The 15,894-nt window shown below is 37.3% G+C and overlaps 1 long non-coding RNA gene across 1 annotated transcript; it reads right to left on the bottom strand.

Annotated features, from left to right (window-relative positions):
- Nucleotides 1-3,429: 3,429 nt before the first annotated feature.
- Nucleotides 3,430-14,935, bottom strand: LOC141729725 (uncharacterized). Its single transcript, XR_012581176.1, has 3 exons — nt 14,850-14,935; nt 14,122-14,216; nt 3,430-3,977 (listed from the first exon to the last, which is right to left on the bottom strand). It is a non-coding gene; the product is annotated as an uncharacterized LOC141729725 (long non-coding RNA).
- Nucleotides 14,936-15,894: the final 959 nt, after the last annotated feature.

Raw genomic sequence — 15,894 nt, 5'->3', positions numbered from 1 at the left:
ATGTCAATAGAAAATTTAAAAATTAATCATGGTCCAATTTTTGTTGAGCATTTGCAACAATGAAGATTTATTTTTTTTAAGATTCAAGGGTTTTGAAGATTCAAATTTTTTGAAAGGATGTTGTTGGTGTCTGATACACAAAACCAAGATTTACTATTAAATCAGAAAATGCAATAAGAAAGCTCCCAGTGAAATGTTTGTTACAGATAGTTTATTTTTTCTTTAATACAATGCTAATCCTATTACTTCAAGAGAAAAATATTGGGAAAAATATGGAATCTGCATCTGTCAAAAAGGATCACACACAGGCACAGATAAGGCAAACCCCCTGAGAGTGACCAGTGTGTCAGGACACTGTGCTAAATGCGAATTACAGTAACTTTTTAAAATGTGTATGTTGGGAAAATAATCTGTAAGCCTTCCTCCAACTTACTGACTTCAAGAACTGCAAAGATGTCTAAAATAAGCATGAATAGCAAAAATTATCTTCAGGTCTTTATAAAAATCTGTATTGAAAGCAATTTATGTTTTCATTGTGTGCAGCTATAATCTTCAATTTGCTATGACACTGCAGGGATTTATGCCCATGTTGAATGTTACACATTGTTCTAATAGAATTTAGATAATGTCTAATTGAGTATAATGCATGCATTTTTATCAGCATTGGAGACCTACTGTGCTGTTTGACCCGCCTAACCTTAACAGTGTGTTCACATCCCTAAAATGAAACATGCCTGTGTGATGTGGGATATGTGCACCTGAATTCTGCACGTGAGTTTGTCAGTGATTTGCCTCTTGACCTTGGGCAACTCACTAAAAAGTCTGCTGGCCCACTGCCAGGCAAACTACACTCCTGTGGGGCTTAGTAAACTTGTGAAAGGATTAGGCCATCAGTGCTGTGTCCCTGCATTCATTTCCATATTTGGATCCTCGAAGGAAAAATTACCTTGTATGCAAAGGTGTCTTTTACAAACCTGTAAGACCTAAAATTTTAGCAGACTCTTTTCCTTGAACTCATCCTAAGCAACGAAAGGCAGAGAAAAGCAACTTCCTCCAACAGGCCTCAATCATTTATTGAATCATCTTGACAGACCAAGTTTCCCCAGGCAGCTGTTTTCTGCAGCACTGGCCCCTCATCCGTGCTGAGAACAGCTGTGGAACTGCTGCATGGAGAAAGAGCAGGAGAATTATCTCTGGGACCTTTCACTTCAGAACATAGTTCTGTTTGCAATTTTCTAGTCCCGGAGCTTACGTACATACAGATGCCATGTCAAAATGAACAAACCACCATCCTGCAGGGCAAAGCACAGAGCAGACAGGAAATGCCTTGAGGTAACCTCGGCAACCTTAATTTTCTCCATTTGTGCAGGCTTTAATTTTGTCATCACACAATAATGATTCTCCTTTGGCAGACTTCTCTGCCAGATGTTTAGAGCAGCACCAGCACCACCAAGTTTATGGTATCTAGGTGGTCTGTGCCAGAAAAATAACAAAAAAAAAATGGTAAAACACACATGGAAATTTGCTAATCTTTCAGCTCGAACAAAAATCCTGCAATTCTTACATATTCAGTTTTCTCTTGTACAAAAAGTGGGGGAAACTGAGGGAAAGGAAGCATGAAAAACTGCGTGTAAAGTCCATCTTATATAGAAATTATTCTTCAGGGATGCTGATGAGAGTTTATCCAATTCTTTAATACATCTAAAAACAGATATATTGCTAGAAGTTCCATTCGGATCACTAACAAGTTCTGTTTCTCAAGGTTTCCCAGCCATCAAATTTATTTTTCAAACAAACTTTTGTTTACATAGACGGGAAAGAAATCATTCTATTAAAGTTTTTTTCAATACACCATAAAATATTTTTTAATATAAAACAGTTTCAAAGATCAAATTTCTTACTAAATTTCTTTTGGGAGAAGCTTTCCCTGGAACTCTCACAAATGGGAAGGCAAAAGAGGAACAGTAACTGTTACACTTATATAGTGGCTGTTTATAGCAAACACAGTTGCTGATTTTGTAATTTTATAGAGAGACTCCAGCTGGAAATGCAGTGAGATTGTTATTTCCACCCCCACTGGATTAGCTATGCTAGGATTTTGTGTTGAGGAGACTGGCAACTGGGGTTTCTCCCTGTACTAAAACCATAAATAATAATCCTCTCCTCTCTAGCTAGTAATCAGACTAAGAAGAGTTTCTAGTTGAGGAATATCTGCATTAACATTTATGAAATATTAGATAGGAAAGATCCACGATCCAAGATCCATTGACTATTAATTTATCCACTGTAAATACTTCCACATTTTATTACAACAGTGAAGATGGTATAGAGTTAAAAAACCAGATTACCTATACTGCTTGAACTGCAGAATTTACTGCATGCTGACTGAGTAATCAAATGCCCTATTATTTATTTGTGAATACAAGGGTTCTGCATATGTCAGGTTCACTATTTTTCAGTTATAGGTGGACCAACATTCTAAAGCAGAAATCAGTGTTTATCTCAAAAGGCAGGTGGAGGCTGTGATCTATTACTATTAAAGCAAGCAAAAGATTGCATTTGAAAAATTAGTCTAGGGTATACTCTGTAGAAAGAAAGTATAAAAGTACACAAGAAACAATAATAAGCAAAAATGAAAAGATGAATTAGTAATACAGCAGAATGAAATTAATTTAAGAATCTTGCAAGCTGATGTGCAGCTACTGCAACATCTGGAAAATTCCTCTGAAAAATGAGGTAAGCAGATCATGGGCATCCATTAATAATCTGTCGTGTTTCTTCTGATGTCACTTATCTCCTGCTATAGATTTCCTTAAAATTTAGCATGTTAGCCTCAAAACAAAAATCAGGTTATTAATTAGAGTTTGAAAAGTGTTAATGACAATCCATTTTTCTTAATTTTTCTTCCATTTCAACAGGATCCAAAGGCTTTTGTACCCAAGGGCACATATAATCTTGCTTCTTTGAAATAAGAATTTCAGTGTGGAGTTTCAAGTCAGCTGACAACATCAGTCCAGTCCAAAGGTATCCATCCATATAATAAAAACAATAGAACAGGGGCTGCAGGTTTGCAGTGTTGGTTTCTAAATTTTCCAGTAACAGAGGGAGGATGAAGGTCTTTCTCAACTCTCTGCTTCTACTTTTTCTCCGTTGCTATTATGCCGTGGGCTGACAGGAGAGGCTGATCTGAGGGGCTCACAGATGGGAAGGGAGTGGAAAAAGCCTCTTTTCTTGTCAAGTTTCCCTAGGGTGGGTCTGGCAGTGCTCACAGTGTTTCCCCTGCCCTATCTCAGGAGTGGGGCTGTTGCAGGTGCCCACAGACCACCTTTCCTCTTCGCACTTGGCTGTCCTGCCAGTACTTTGGTACTTCTTGTAAAGAGGAAAGATGTCACTACAGAGTGCGACATGGCGCAAGCATCAAGACTCAGATCAGACCACTGCACAGGGCTGTTTATTAAAGCAACATGTTGCCTTTATAGTTTTACAGGATATTTACATTTGCTTAACAAACACATACACTGCCCATTGGTCGTGAAAAAGAACCAAAACTCTCAATAGGTGAAAAGGAGCCACGTCACTCTGTGACCCAATGAACGTCCGTATCTTTTGACTTTCTCCCTTTCTTCGCATTGTCATGGTGATAGCCTTGGTACTTTCCTTGAGAGAGATATGGGCTTTCCTTATCTTCAGGAAGCCTTTGCTGGCTCACAAGAACAGCACAAAAATGTCTTTCCCACAGAAAGAAGTGCTAGAGGACTGGCATTAACCACAAAAAAATCAAGCAGCCATCAAATTGTACCCAAAGGCATCTGAAAGCTCAGCTAACCTACTTCTAAATCTGCTCAGGAAAATGAAGAGTGTTGGATCCAGCTGTCAATCCATGTCCAGGAGCAGGATGAGGTTGGGAGAAGTTGAGCATCTTCTACTCCCCCCTCACCAGCTCTTCTCCCAGGCACAGATGAGCAGTGGAGGACCTCCTATGGCAGTGTGGAAAACAAAGCGCATTTGGGACAAAGGTACAACCAAGGATGTTGTAACCAAAAAGTTTAAAACAGAGATTCATTTCAATAGTTGGGTTCAGCAGATTAGAGACTTGCAAGAAGCTTTAAAATTTTTATTTGGACAAATTGTTTTTTTCTAAAATATTCACTAAAGAAAAAAGTGTAAGGTATTTAATTATGTTTTCAGTCCAGAATAAAGTATTGTTGGATAGGAGGAAGGTATGCCAGAAGAACAAACAGTTTGGTGGTTAAGGCAGCTCATCTGCTGTGTGGGATGATAAAGTCCAGATCCCACTTGAAATTAGGGAATGTGATTTTCTTGCTATTAATTTAATTGTTTTCTTATTCATGCCAGGAGCAAATTTAAATTCACTCTTGGGAGGTCAAAATTCACTTCATGTTCTTGCAAATGCTCTGAATTATTTATAGTGCATAGTTTTAGTAAAAAAATACTAGGGAAAAAAGCTGGTTTGGGGGCGATAATCTGCATTTATATTAGCTAACCAACTCTGAACTTGACCTGCTTGGAAATAGATCAATTCAAAATCATGAGAGATTATTTCCTAAAAATTACTAATTCTGCCTACATTTTTCTGGAGCTGTAAGTGTTTGAATAATATTCACCAGATACAAAATGGCAAAGAAGAACATGGGAAAGTGAATTACACTCACCATCAAATTTACATTCATATGCATAACCAGCATTTGTATTTCTGCATTCTTCTCACTTCCCCATGAGAATGCAGTAAACCTACTATTCCCATTCAGGTAAATACATTTTTTTCTTTCTTTATTGTGAAAACAGCAACAGGATTTGGCCCATGGGGAAATAAAACTGTAGCAATAATTTAGATATGCTGTGCATAGTATCATTAATGTATTTTGACAAATGGTTTGGATAGAGCTTCCATGTCTCCTGCTCTTTCAGCTTCTTGATCTGAGCTTGTACTCTAGGTCAGCAGTTGAAGTCATCAACATTTTGCAGTCTCCAGTATTCTTGGTGTTACAGTTGCTTGTTTTTGTTTTCATACCTCTTAGATTTCTTAAAGGCTTGTCCAAACTTAAAGCTTAATGGTAATATAAGGCACTTTTATTTGTTTACAACATACTGGAGTACTGCTTGTAAAAATAAGGTGATTTGCAGTGGTGTGATATATCTAGCTCAGCATTTTTCAGAACAGCTTTGCTACAGATCCTCCCTAAAATCAGCTAGGATTTTAAACTAAGTGTAACACAATGGCTTGAAGGCAGGAATTGAAAGAGGCAGCACTCACCCCCATTTCCGCAAGCCCCACTGGCAACACCAGGAATTAAATGCCAGTGGTGACCCAGCGAGATCATCTCTGTGAGCAGCTCACTAGATACCTGCCTGTGCACACTGCAAAAATGCACTCTGAGCTGTGGGAAACTCTGTGAGCTCCTCCCTGGGGCTCTTTGTCTGGGCTAATTTACATGGGCTTCCCGGTGCCTAACATCAGCTCATTTATCTCACCATCTCTAGCCTTGTATCTTGAAAAAAAAAATCTCTTTAATACAAAATAATTTTAATTCAAAACCCTTTTAATTCAAAACCAAGTTTGGCATAAGTTTGGCTAGAGCTGATGTATTCAAGGATATTTAGAATTTTTATTTTCAGTTTGTGGAACGTACCAAAACCCATTCATACACACAGTTAACTGGAACTTTATAGCAATTTTGGAAATAAAATCCTCATGGATAAGAACCTATGGAGTCTAATGTTTATAATTTTCTATGCTATCTTTTATGCAAGGATCTCAAGGCCCTTTCTAATATTAAATGTGCTTTAACACTCCACATGCTATTTCCACATGCTAATTCCACTTTAAGGAAACAGTGACAAACAAAGAGGGTTAGTAATTTGGCAAAAAGGGACATGTAACCCAGACATCCTGGACTCATGCCTTAGTCAGAGAACAATTCTGTTGGGCTTAGTTATTCAGCCTGCACTGCTAAAAGTATCCAACTAACAAGATTATAAAAGAGAGACTTAGTATTCCAGTAAGACCTGTAAAATGGCTATAGTTTCTAATACTTGGAAAAGTGTCTGGATTGTGGCACCATATGGAGGAGAGTACATTCGTCACCCACCAATTCTTTGCCATTCACAAAAAAAAAGATTCGTTTTTGTAAATAGCGAACAGATGAACAATAACTAATAAGAAAAACCACAAATGCTAATCACCAGGGAACCAGAAGAGTTCAGTAAACCCATCTACCAACATTTAAGCTGTCATAACAATGCATTTTTTAAAGATAAGCTGAATTTTCAAATGCACACATCCCAGATAAGTAAATATTAATACAAAATGATGTATCATGAGAGATTTATAGTAATAAAGATTTAGAGCAATGATGCACATGTAAGTTTAGTAATTGGGTGAACAGAACGTTCACTCAAAAACTAGAATATTATTTCAGAAAACAACCAGTAGGAAACCAATTCTATAAAATAGGAAAAGTTTTCTTATGTAAATTCAGAGTTTGATTTTCAAAGATTTGAAGGCAGCAGCAGGTAAAGATATATGTTTGGAGGTTATTTCATGAACAGGACAGGACTGCTGGGAGATGTTCCTTGAGCTTTTATTGCAGCATCAGCCTGATTACATGGTTGAGACAATAGAAATATGGCAAAAGCTCATGCATTGCTAGCAAAAGCCAAAGATTTCTTTCTAACAGAGCATTTAAAAAACTTTCTAGCCAATAGCATCTTGCTAAAGCTTACAGACAATTGTTCTAGCCAATCACTAAAAGTACATCTACACCTGCTTCACACAATGCTTGCTTGTATGGCTTCAATTAACAATACACAATACACCATTATTAAGCTTAAAACCTTCTACTGTCTTGCTAAGCATATTTTTCTGCAGTCTTAAGCCAAGTCTAAAACTCAAGCTATTGTTTCATGTCCTTGCTTGCTATGCTATTGTAACATTTTCTACTTTCAGACCTTACAACTGCAGCTAGTTCTCTGGTTTTTCTGTTTCTAAGGCCTGCTTTTCCCAGGTTTCTAAAAATCTTCTTACCTTTACTATTTCCCACATAATTTATCAATGTATAGGAAGATGTCTCTTCTTTTACTGTATTATTAATAATTTAAAACTATCCTGAGCTACATAAAATATTGTTATTCTGATAAGGTAATTAAACATCACTGATAATATTGATTATTCTGTCTTGCATAAAGTAATTTATGAATAGATTAACAATTAAACTAGCTCTGATTTCCCCCTCTGGAAAACCTCTCTATTTTTCAGTTTTCTTTGGCAGTGACTTTCTAGACATTTTGTTATCTTTTGGCATAAGTGATATTTTTCTTAAAGTAGCTTTCCTACAATTACTTTTCACATATAACAAGTTGTTATCATATGATCATTTCCTGATCTCCATACCATTGAATCCTTCTCTTAAGGTTATATTGTGCTATTTCCTGAATTCCCTTGTGCTGGGTACATCTTACAGGAAAGCAATACTGTAAAAGATGGAAAGCTACCAGTGTGATCTGATCCTCTGATCCTCCCTGTCAGCAGGTCTAGGACTAGCACATCTATTTTTCTTAAACTCTTCTTATTCTCAGCTGGTCCTGTGAGTCTTTGGCTATTTTTATACCACACCATTGTTAACACCCAGTATAGATGATGGGGAATTCTCCAATCAAACTGACAGAAGATACCAATGATTAAGAAAAGGTTGTGGGAATGTGTTAATATTGATGGAACTTTCATTTGGGGAGACTTTTGATCCAGATTATATACATTGGAATAGCCGATAAACCAGGATAAGATATAAATTACTCCTTGGTCTGATTCAGCTCCACAACACAGACATCAGACTACAGGTGAATGCTGAGCAGGTTCCCAGTCTCTGCTGTTGGAATGGTCCACTTCTCATGGTTTTTGTCATGTTCTGTGCAGTGAGGTCCTGAACCTTAGTTTCCACTGCCCCAAGTTACAGATCTCATAGCTGGGCTGTCCAAAGTATTCAATGATTAATGCAGAAAAGCTTCAAAAGGAGAAATAGAAATATCCTGCCCAATCCACTCTTTCCAAGAACAGTCACCCTGCAGGGGTAACATATCCTGGTCTAAATGAAGACACTGGAATAAGGAGTTACTATAAGTGGCCTAGAGGATCACCCAGACACATTAGCTATCCTGAGACAACTTCCTTCATCATCTTGGTGGATTTCAAACAGTTTTTAACACACAAATTAGTGTGGTATAGGCAAAACATTCCCACCCAGTTCCAGCCCTGTGGCTATATGGAGTCTCACCAAAAGCACATCTGGCTCCCAGGCCTCTGAACATGGGCAAACACAAAGCTAGCTTAAAATCCTTTCCTGCCCTGAGATTACTATAAATTGGTTCTGACCCTTTGTAAATTCTTTTCCGCACCTGCAGAAGAAACTGTTTTGGTAATATTTAAAGTATACATTTAACTTGATACTGTTTATCTTCACCCACCTCTGCGTTTGTATAGGAGTAATTCCCAGGAGTTCTGATCTCAGGTACAATCTTGCTATCATAGCCAATGATGCCATGAAAAGAAGGGTCCAGCCTGAAGAACTTCCTCCCGCACATACATCTTCCAATACTTAAGATATCTTTTAATTTTTGGCATTTGGTTTTGGCTTGTTTGTTTGGGGTTGTTTTAAGTGAATAAGCTGGGATACGGTGGAAAATCAGCTACAGGTCAAAAGCACACCCTCTCTGGAAGTTTGGAAGACTTCTATGTGGAAATCTGGGCAGGAAGTAACTTATTTGAGAACTGTAATAGCTCTGCAGGTTTCCTATTCAGCTGTTGCACAGGTGGACTGTGAAGGAAATTCCTTTTAGAAATTAAATAAAACCATATGGTTGTATCTACATGCACTAAAGAACTTTAATATAAACACAGCATCCTGACTTACTTTTTATTTAGAGCAGATGGTATTTGTAAAGGGAATGCAAAGGAAACACTTAAGATGGGAGAGACACGGTACCAAACAGGTGAGTCAGAAGAAAGGTTCCAGTCTTGTTTTGAAAATTAAATCTCTTTCTGGATGAACAAGGCTACTCTCATTCCCAACAAAACAGTATTAAAAATAATATTAGGAGACTTGTTTCCAGCCCTTTGTACACGTGTCAAACAATGACTGTTTTTATTCAGGAAACATGAAAGACAGGTCTTGCAGTGATGATGCAAATCGTAATTGAAGTGTACTGTCAAAGAGCTGCAGAGGTTGGAGGAAATATGCATCATGTCACTTGAGTCTGGATCTGCTCCATACTGTTAGCCACCCAATTCTGCATGAACTGCTGCTGTAAACCATCAAAGGATGGGGGATGTTAACCTCCTGCAACTCTAGCTGGGGATGGGAGGATGGTTAAGTCTATCTTTCTCATTAGCCAACACATTAAAAATTCAATGCTTCACAGAACTGTGGCAATAAATCCCTGATAGCTTTTTTAAGATCATCAACTCTTCTAATATTAGCTTTCTAAATGTCAAAGCACTCTCCTATTTTTTTTAAAGTAACCCAGAAGGGATTACTGTATTTATGGTACGGAGCTAGGGGTCCAGTGGTCTATCTTCTATTCCCTGTAACACTGTTGAATTAATGTCTGACCTTGCCTTGGGACACAGTGCCATGAAACAGTTATTTTGTATTTAAAAGGAACTAAATCTTGTATGCATCTCACAATAATTGTCAGTTCCAATAATTGTCATTATAAGGAAAGAAATTATGCTTTTTTTTTGCAGTACATGCAGATATTTTATACTTCATTATGTTGAAGTCATAACTCAAACACAATATGTTGCCCAATACCAAAAGGGAATCATAAAACATTTCAACAGAACAGTTCTTAATGATGCCTCAGCAAAGGTACTTTTACTTTGTAATTTTCCTTTTGCAGCAGATGTCGCAACAACTAATGAGAGCTTGTCCATTGATATAATCCAGCTTTGTATCAGGCAATTCAAACTATTAATCAAAAATATTCATTTGATCCTCAAAATCCAGGTGATGAGCTTATCTTTCAAGAACTGAGTAATAATTTGGACTCTTTTTTCTTTTAGCCTTTTACTAGTCACATTTTTTTTAAAGTTTTCAAGCTTTTTTTCTGTAGCAACAAAGACATGCAATACTTAATTTGAAAATATTTTATATTCTTTCATTTCTAGTGTTGTCTTTAAAAAACACCTATTACTTTGCCTATCTTTGATAACAAAACAAGATTAACCATATATTAGTACTATAAGCTATGTGACCTTAAGAATTTAAGTTTCAGTCAGGAAAGAGTCATGGGCTAAAACCATGTGTGCCATATGCCAGCAAGTGAACATACAATTACCCAGTCCTAAAGGACTTCCTTATCTGTGTATATTATTGAGATTTAATGGGTTAAGATTTGTTTTTATAATTCAGAATGTAGCAGAAAATTGTTAATATTCCATCTTTTCAGCCATGAAATCAAGAACCCTGCTTAGCAGTGAGCCCACATCTTCCTTGGCCTTTTTTGGTTTTTTTTGCTCATGCAGAGGCTGAAGCTCTTTGTCTTGCCCTTGATGGCCTTGCCAGTTCAAGCTGAGCTTTAGCTTCTTAACACCACCTCTGCATGTCTGGGCAATATTTCTAAGCCCTCTTTTGTAGCCTGGCCCTGTTTCTGATTCCCGCATGTGGCCATTTTGCAGTAGAGCTCTGTAATGAATCATATAATAATTTCACTTGGAAAGGACCTTTAAGATCAGCCAGGGCAGCTGTTAACCCAGCACTGCCAGGCCCATCACTAGACCAAGCCCCCAAGTGCCACATCTACACATCTTTTAAACACCTTCAGGGATGGTGACTCCAAAATTTCCAGTAGACTTGACTTCACAACAGTTTTAGACTTGGAATTGCTCAACTCAAAAATCCAAGAGGACAACTTCACTGGGAATACTGCTGCAGCTCCTATGCTAGCCTGGTCAAGAGACCTGTGTTGAAACACGCCCTTGAAAAGCTGTCCAAGTAATGGAACAGCTAATGCATTTTCTGCCTAGTGCAGTCCTACACTGCTGTGCTGCTCACATGCCATATTTACCAGTTTATAGGCAGTTCAGTCAGGTCTACATTATGCTGTCTCTGCAGAAGTGGCTTTAACATAGACAGCTTGTCACAAAGGGGCCTTGAGAAGGCAAAAATGATTTGTGCTTTTCCTTCAATCACTCAAATGTTGCATAAGAACCTTACACAAACAGGACCAGAACAAAACTTATAAACTTTTACAGGCCTGGAGGTAGGCACATGCTCAGCATCTGGAATTATTGGCTTATGGTCTTCCCAATAGTTCTCTGATATAAATGACATTTGAGTAAACTTTCCTATCTAAAAGACAACTCACCTATGCTATCAACAGCTGGTAAATGATTTATAAGATCTGTATCCAATAACTAGGTGAGAAAAAACACTGGAGTATATTCTGCTGTTAACATTGTCAGAAGGAATGCCATATTTAAAATACATCTTGTCAGTTTTAGTAAAACAAGTGCTCTAGTGAGTAATTTTAACCTTAAGTACCTAATGCAAGCACAAATTACAATTTATAGGAACTTCACAAAATGTTACGATTTTACAAAATACATGATTAAGAACACACTTCCCTCACCTTCAGGTAATGATGTACTTTGACCTCCAAAAGGCTTCACTGGAAAAACTAAAAAAATTGCCATCATTAGTAGTTCCAGTAGGAAACTTGAGCAAATATGGTTTCTCAGTGTTGAAAAGGAACAAGTCATACAGAGACATAACTATAGGGAAGCAATGGTTTCTCTTTTATTTCCTGGGTATTATGTAAATAAATGTCTTCCTCAAACTCACTGACTTCAGGTTTGGAGGTAAAGTTCATATACATATTTAATTTAGCATTACATTTAGAAGTCCTTAGAAAAGACCTGTGTTTCAGGACTAAAAATCAGATAAGACTACTGCTTAAAAAAAAAAGGCTAAACTGTTGTGAAAAACTTGGAAAAATGACTCAGAATATTTATTTAGGCTAATAACAGAACACTGGTATTAGAATTATTGTTGGGTTATGCAACACTACGTATTCTAATAGCAAACATTTAACTTTAGACAGAAGTGTTAATGCATGGCAATGGGTAAAAAAAGTTCCTGGTTGGAATTTATGAGCTAAATTAAGACTGATGACACAAAAATCATAAGCACTGGAAGAAGCTGCTAAGGGTGAAAAAAGAAGAGTCAAACAAACAAGAAGAGGCCAGAGGGATAAAAAAAGATGAGCTCTGTGTTTGCCTATTTGCAGCAAGGTTAAGAGTTACAAATGCTGTGATGAAGATTTAATAGAGAGCTCACGAAAGAAAGGACTTCCAAGATTCAGTGGCCAGAGATGAAGTTCACAGAGGTGAAGTTCACACCACAAATTAGGTACAAGCTTTAAAGTAAGTTTGGCTGCTTGTACTGTTTACACAGAGAGATTGTTTTCCTTTCAGAATGCAATATTTTACAGTATGTTACAGTTTACATAAATTACCATGCTGTAAGGAAATTGTTTGGTGAGAAAGTTGCACGTTCTCTGCTAAACAGATAATACAGAAAACAGTAAATCCTGACTAGTCAAAGTCCAGTCTTGCTTACCAAGTTTAATCCATACAAGCCTGCTTGAGTCTCTTCCCATTCCTTAAATCTACTTCTTTACAACTACACATGGCAAAGGAGAAAATTTCAAATACCAAGTCTAGAGATTACACAGTCTGTTTGTGGAAGAGAGCATTCCCTCATTTCATTTTGCACCTATCAGATGGGCAGCAGTTCTGAAAAGGGGCTCTATTCAAAACATCTGGTACAGTGGCACCCCCACTATAAACTGTATAAACAGCATCATTCCTATGATGTAGAAATCAATTCTCCATTATAGGAAGAAAATTAAAATCTTTAATTTCTTCTAGAATTATATGGGAAATATGTCCCAAGACTTATTCACTCTCACATGGCAAAAGAGAACCAAAACGGTTTTTTTTAGTAAGCAATATTACTTTAATATATGTGAGTTTTAAGAGGAAAAATTTACCACTTTTTAAAATAAAGTTTTAGAATAGTATATTTAATATTCTATGAATTTCTATTTTCTATTCTATTTTATTAATTCTAACATTCCATTAATGTTTTCTTTCCGCAGGGTTTGTGAATGGAGAGAAGCTGAGGCTGGCCTCCTGCTAGCTGGCCAGCTGCAAGCAGGAGAGCACCCTTGTAACTCCAGCTATGCCGCAGCTCATCCTGCCTGGTGCTCTGTAGGGATCTCTGGCCAGAAAACCAGGATACTGTCATCAGTGAGATATAGGGAGCATGGGACTCCTTTAGAAATGACAGCTTTTCATGGAAAACTTGTCTTAGGTTAGTGAAACAGAGCTTGCCTCAGGTATGTTTTGTTCATCAGCAAGTACAGTCCAGTATTTAACAAATGAGTTCAGCCTCCTGTGGGTCAAAGCAGGGTGGGCAGTCGTGAGGGAGGGATGCTAAAAACCCAAACTGGGAGGTTGGGGCAGTGCTGCTTGGGGAATGGAGAGCATGAGGACGAGAACAAGGAGCAAGAGATATTTTTCAAAGCAAGACCTGAAGTAGACTAACATAAAGGAGATGAAAATGGAGAAACAAGTGAAAAGAATGAGGGTAAAAAACCAGCTGAGACTGAGATTATCCAGGCTGGATGGGGCTTTGAGGAATTTGATACAGCAGAAGATGTGCTGGTTCATGTCAGTGGGGTTGTATCTAAATTATCTTTAGGATCCTGTCCTACACAAAACATTTTATGATTCTATCATTGTCCCACTACCACAAATAACTTCTCTATAAAATGAGAGATTCATCCTATGTGATGCCACAAGACATTGGCAGAAGCAGAAGATAAATAGAAATTCCAATTCCCTCACTGGTTGTGAAACTATACTTGCTTTAGTTTTCATTTTTATGTCAAGCCTATCATGATTTTTTTTTACAGGGATTGCATTTGTCTTCCATGGATTGATGAAAGAAGCCAGTCTTTACTATGCTTGCTTCAGAATTTCTGCACAAATCTTATTCCTGGGTTACTTAAATGCTCATGACACAACAGTTAAACACTCACCTTCAATGAAAATCTTCTGTTTTACAGTTTCACAATGTCTGTGATCTCAGGATTTAAGTCAAGGCAGAGGGTACAGAAAGCAAAGTTCTGTAGCCCTGGAAAAAAAGAGGCTAAACAGTGTGACCATTAAATGAAACATCTGACTTAATTTTTGCCTATGCTTTTTGCAGTTATTTATGACAAATTCAAAAAGTTCAGCAAAGGAAGAATGAAACAAACAGATGGCATTGTGTTCCAGCTCTGTCTACAGTTAAACCATGGTAGATCTGTTCTTTTATTTCTTATACATAATCTCTGGTCTAAAAATGCAGTTTCACAAGTGAAATTTCTCTCCCATTAATTGCAAGTGATGCCTTTGCAATGTAGAACCACCAAAATGGGACTGCTAGCCCCCAGTAATTACTATTCTCTAAAATTAATATTATATATTTCTTACAAAAAGTGAGTAGCAAAAAGGAAACTATATCAAGGCTAAGTTCTTTAACTTTTACAAGTGGAAAAGTACATTATTTGCCCCTTGTTTATACACAAATTTGAAGAATTGCTTTGCCATAAAAATGAATTTAGTAGACTAAGTGCTATCCACAAAATAAGGAATTACCTCCTGCTGATTTTAAATTAATGTCAGAAGGAAGAAAAGTGCCAAATCTGGAATCATGCGGTATATATTAAGAATATGTTGAGAAAATAAGGCATAAATATAGATGTATTATAAAGAGAGAACTTACAGAATGCCAGCTGCTATGGGTGCCCCCTTTTTCTCCAGCCACATGTTCACAGTCCCCTTCCTGCACAAACTTTTGCTGGTTTGGCCTGGCAGTAAGAAAGTCTGTTGCAAAAGTAGAGTAAACTTTGAACTTTTTTACCAGGTTGGTGTTTGACAGGTTTCACACCCTAGACCCCTTTTACCAAGAATTCACCTAATCAGTATTGTCAATGGGGAGGATTTTAGGGGATTGTAGCTCATTTCAATACATTTGGGCTGCCTTGGAGCTGTGGCTAATATGCCAACCATATGGGACAGTATTTTAATAATATACTGATCTCCATTTGATTCTGTGCTGGGTTTTGCTTTGCACCAGCATTTATTTTCCTCTGATGGGATCAAATACCATTTATTGTGGAATGGGTTTTACAGTGATTTCTGTGAGCCACAGAGAAGTTTGATAACAGCATCCGTGTTTACCCTGGAAATAATTTTCTAGCAGAATTTTCATTGACATAGAAACCAAGAAAGAAAGCAAGAAGGATAAAAAAGAGAAACCTGCAACTGCCTATTCCAATAAGCACTTTACTCATTGGTCACGAAAGACTAACAAAGTGTAAACTTATGAGTTTTGTAAGAATGTATAAAAAAGCATGCATGCTGTAATAAAAACTGTTTGAAGCCTTTTGAGTGTTGCTTTGTATTGTAACCAACTCAGTTACAACAATTTGTCATAAAAGTTTATGGAGGAGAGTAACAATCATGTTAAATGCTGTTTTCTTCTCATAGTTCACTACAATGGCATGATATCATGTAGTGAGAAACACAGTGTCGAGCAGCACCCAGTTCACTTGGATTGTATTGTGATCCTGAAGGGGTTTGGCTAACAATGCTTTCATAAAATGTATTTGACTTTCATAGAAAATGCCTCAGGCTTCCATTGAAACTTTTCCTTCCTTAATACAGCAGTCACAATCTTAATAACTCTGAGTAACATAGCCCTTGAGTTCCCACAAAGAAACTATTTCAGAGCATTTGCTGATCTGCTGTAGAAAAGCATAGCATGA

This window comes from Zonotrichia albicollis, chromosome 1 (assembly GCF_047830755.1).
Source record: "Zonotrichia albicollis isolate bZonAlb1 chromosome 1, bZonAlb1.hap1, whole genome shotgun sequence".
NCBI classification, from domain to species: domain Eukaryota; kingdom Metazoa; phylum Chordata; class Aves; order Passeriformes; family Passerellidae; genus Zonotrichia; species Zonotrichia albicollis.
The sequence above is the reverse complement of the archived record's forward strand: the minus strand, read 5'-3'. Positions and strand labels throughout refer to the sequence as shown.